A 5,192-nucleotide genomic window follows, 5' to 3' on the forward strand; every position below is an offset into this window, starting at 1 on the left:
AATCGGAAAGATGAGAGAAGAAATCGCCCATTCTCACTCTTTTTTGACGTAGAACTACGTTTTTCTTTAGCCTACCACACAGGGATGTAAATAGGAAAACTATTAACGAAAAGGGGACGAAATATGTCCCTTTTTAAATGCTTATTAATCGGTTTGTTTTCAACCGATGTCCTTCATTTTTGCAGCAATTGTTTGGAAAATTATACAGGCATCCACCCAAATGTAGAAAATTGTTGATTGATTATGCAAACTATTGTACTATTGATAATTGTCGAGCCTTGTATTAAACGAAAATTACGTCCTCTGATTGGTCACTCGCTGCCTTTCCCTAAACAGGTCGACAGAATAGTATAACTAGTTAGCTGCAGTAGCGGGTTGCGCCAGTACACAAATCACAGTACACAGCAGCAGCGAGGTAGCACCAAACGTCTCGATTTGCCAGTTAAGGGCTTAGGCCTTCTGCCCGCCATAAAGTTTTGCTTTATCTTGGCAACAGCACATTCTGTGCTGAAACCAAGAAAACACAATCTGTCGCGGCCGTCTTATTCACTAAATGCGAAAACAGCATTTACAGAGTTTGAACAGCGAAATGCCTTTCTCAAGGCGAATAATCAAGTAATTGAAGGTTAATAATTTTTGGCAATAACACAATAATGCTGTGCTGGATTCTAGCAATCAAATTCTGTCGAGGTAAAAATAAATCACTTATTTACCTAATCCACACCACTGTTGGGGCAGCACCGAGGCTGCGATCAGCATAACCGATTTTAAGCAACAAACTGCCCTGTTAGAACGCATTCACAAAAACAGTTAGTTCGACTATGCAGAGCTAATATGAAGTCGATTCAATCAATCAATCAGCATTAACAGAATTTCGTCGTCTCCCAGCTGCCAAGTTGCAACATGATGCAACACGCAACAGCGAGCAAACGAAATCGCTTGATGTTACAATCCGCAATAAGATACGGGTTAAAACCGTTGCGTGTGTGAGAGCACAATCGGTGTTTATTCGCTGGAAACAAATATCGAATGCGAATTGTGGAATAATTCGTCTAAAGAATATTAGAGAATTAGATAACTGAACAGAAAGGCGTGGCCTATTTCTAAGCACCCTTCGGTTATAAAAGAGTGTTTCTGGTAAAACTAGCTACATTTTGGATGGACAGTCTACACAACACTGACTGATACTAGCGGCAGCAGTAGCAGCTGCAGCGGGTTGCGCTAGTAGCTGGGTTTCCGAATTTGCATTCGGAATGAACATACTACTTGAACGGTTGGTCACATGTCTCTGTAGCAGTTCGTTACCTCTTAACGTGTGAGGTCAGAGTGCCGTTATTCCCCCATCAGCATATCCGATTTGGAAAAGCAAAATGCCTTTTTCAAGGCAAATAAACAAGTAATTGAAGGGTAATATTTTTATAAAACACAAGCCAGCATCCTGTGCTGGATCTAAACAATCAAATTTTGTTGCGGCCTTCTATTTTACTGAATGTGAAAACAGCTTTCAAAGTGCGTGTTGTCAGAGTGCCTTATTCATCACTATCAGAACAGCACAAAGGTTGCGATCAGCAATCGATTTGGAACAGCAAAATGCCTTTTTCAAGGCAAATAAACAAGTAATTGAAGGTTAATAATTTTCTGGCATCAACACAAGCAGACATCGAATTCTGTTGTAGTTGTCTAATTTTTACTCTATTTAGTTAGTTCCCTTACTGTTGTGGCAGCACAAAGGGTTCGATCAGCATTACCAATTTTGAACAACAAACTGCCCTGTTCTGTTTGAACGCCTTAACAAAGGTGATTAATTCGATTTTACAGGAATAAATTGAAGTCGATTCAATCAATCAGCATGAACAGAATTTCGTCGTCTCCCAGCTGCTCAGTTGCAACACGCAACAGCGAGCAAACGAAATCGCTTGATGGTTACAACCGCAACACAATACGGGTTAAAATAGTTGCGTGTGTGAGAGCACCATCGGTGTTTATTTGCTGTGTACAAAAATCAATAAAACTGAACAAATAACTTGCCCGGTGGTTGGCCACCATATCTCAGGAGCAGCGCGGTTCTTCTCGCTTCTCAGCGTGTGTCGTCAGACTGCCGTTATTGCCCCACTACTGAGGCAGCATAAAGGTTGCCATCAGCAAATCCAATTTTGAGCAGCAAAATGCTTCTCTCAAGGCAAATAAACAAATATTTGAAGGTTAATAATTTTTTGACAACTCAAGCGAGCAATATGTGCTGGTTAGTAGCAATTCAAATCTGTAGCAGTCGTCTAATTTACAGAATGTGAAACAGCTTTTACAGCTCTTGTTTTCAGTGTCTCTATTACCCCACTGTTGAGGCAGCACAGAGCAAGCATTAGTAGACTTTATGACTCATTAATGAAACACCTACAACAATGCATTTGTTAATAGTGTGCGTAGTTCTACGTCAGTTATGCGGTCGTGTCTTGGATACAACCTCCTCCTTTTTTTAAATAGGGGGGTTGTTAGTAGTTTAAGTATTTATGATAAATATTAGTTAATAATAAGTATGTGTGTCCAATCACAAATGGTGACTTCTCAATACTGTTAGAAAAATTGTAATTTTTTAAAAATTGTAATTTTAAGCCCATTCTCACTCAACGAGAGAACGCCCAATATCCATTCTGACAGTTGTCGGCAGTATTTGCACTAAAAGAAGGCAATCATGCGATCTCTTTCTAATTAGAGAGTGAATAGTTTTTCCTGCAATCGTTTTGAGTAAAATGGAATTTTTGCCGTTTTTTTTCATATCAGTCAGGGAAACCGCGGACCATTGAGACGTTCGTTACGAAGCAAATATATGAGATTTGACAGCGATAGCATAGTCTTGGTTTGCACTCAAAAATTACAAGGTTTTTGGCGAATGCAGTGAATTAGCAAACTTGTCTCAAGTTATAAACAATATTAACTTTGACCTTATTATAAAATTTAGATTTCAGATTGCTGCAATGTTCACAAAAAACTTGTCGTTTATTTTAAACTCTATCAGACATGCCCTTTTCACCATTCTCCGTGTTATTCTAGTAGGGTACATTAAAATATAATGGACCCCCTTCCTATAAAGGACCACCCGCCAGATTAATAAATTTTATGTGTAAACTCGAGTGATTTTCAAAAAATTTCCATCGGGAAACGTCTTGTCCAGCCAGTCTGCATCATAGGGTTAATCAAAAAAGGGGTTAATTTACCCTATTCTTATTGTTGTTTTGATCTGGTTCATTATGAAGCTATTATAAATCTTTCAAAAAAAATCTTTTGAATATTTATTAATATTTCGAAAACAGAATGAAAATTTTCAGCAATTTATATGAAAATACGTATGCATTCAAAATAAATATTTGAATTCCCTGATTAATTTTAATATGAGGTAACTAACACGAAAAATTGATCCCAAATGCTCCGTACCCAGTTATGGATAGATATTTTGCAGAGCGATGAAAATAGTCAAGTTTTTCAACATCAGATCAGATGACCGGACAGGTGCTACACTGGATTCTAGGAGAACCAAATTATCGCCTTGAACTCCGAGTTCATTAACATTCGTTCACATGAACACTCGGTTCTAGTCTAACTCCGGCCATCATTTCGAGAAACCACCTATGACAATCAGTGCATAAAATGTGCGAAGTACCCGGTTATTTAAAAAAAAATAAATAAAATTAAACAAAAAAAAAAAAAAAACAAAAGAAACACAAAATGCAGGACAAAGCGCTTCTGCTGATTTGCGAACGATTTAGACAACAGGAGGTTGCTTACGTCAAAATCACAGCCCACGGCAGAGTAGTGTGTAAGTTGCCAGTAGTCTCATCAATCGCGAGCGTTGGTGAGTGTCCCTGAACAATGCCTCAGGTTCGGTACGCTTATCCTTAGTTTTCGCGGTTTACCTGAGAAATTAAATTATCGATGTAAAAACGCGCTTAGCTGATACAAATTTTTACTATCCACTTGTAGCCTTCAGACAGCTATCGATGTCCACCGCGGGATTCTTTTGTCCACAAATTAACTTTTGTTCACGCTTTTATTTCGCTTTTTTTAATACTTAACGGTTTGCTTCGATGTATCGACTTTTTAAGAGTAAACGAATTCAATCCTCGATCGTATCAACAGGTTATTGCCCTACGCCAACGGTCATTACCGTCACCAAGCAAATAAGCATCTCTCTCCCGCCAGATCCTAGGTATGTCATTTTTTTACTATCGCGGCTCCATTTCGCCTAGTGGCAGGATACACCAGTCTGATGAATGGGTGGTTGCGTTCGTACGGTGAACCTAGCAATCGTTGGACGGCATGGACGTCGGAAGGGTAACATCAACATAAACAGAAACTTCCAATTTATTCAAGACAAAAAAAATTCTAACGAACTAATTATAAGCAAACAATTTCATAATTCTTCTAAGCTGAGGCTATCAACGCTTACGGGCAAGGGGCCGTTCCTAAACCACGTGGTCATAAAGAGGGCCAAAAGACCACGAAAGACCACGGGGAGGAGGGGGTACGTGATCGAAACATGGCCACGTGGTTTAGGAACGGCCTCTAACGTTAGCGCCAACAGAGTACATATTTTCTTGAAAATGGATGATCATTCACAGGAAAATGTGTACTCTGTTGGCTCTGGCGGCACGTAATTCGCAAAAACCGCAATCTAATAAAGAATTTTCTTTCAACATTTTCGATGCCAAGTTATAGACACGTGAAGATTAAATACTTTGTAGAGGGAAAAATCGATTACAATCAGTTTTTTTTACGTGGGGGTTGCGTTCCAAATGTGTATGGAACCGTGTAGAAAAAGACTAAATTGAGTTGAGAAAATTACGTAGAAAACCATCCCAAAAAATTTGAACTTTGCCTGAATATGATAATATCCAGTCTAGAGGCCAAAATGCAATATTATAATTTTTTTCCGTAATTAAACCGAAAATTGTGATTTTTTTAAAAACTGGTATATAATTATTTTTGTCCTAAAACGTGTTCTGTGAATAGCTTTTTTTCTAAAGTTTTACACCCAGGGCCGGATTTGGGTGATGGGGGGCCCAGGGCAGATATCGTCGCGGGGCCCTCTTTTCTTAAAACATGTAATGGTTATTGTAAAATGGAAAGTGACGGCCAAAAAAAGGTCATCAACTTGGCTACCCGTCTGTAACCTCTGGCCTTGGACTAGGGGGGCCCTA

This window comes from Wyeomyia smithii, chromosome 2 (assembly GCF_029784165.1).
Source record: "Wyeomyia smithii strain HCP4-BCI-WySm-NY-G18 chromosome 2, ASM2978416v1, whole genome shotgun sequence".
Classification (NCBI taxonomy): Eukaryota; Metazoa; Arthropoda; class Insecta; order Diptera; family Culicidae; genus Wyeomyia; species Wyeomyia smithii.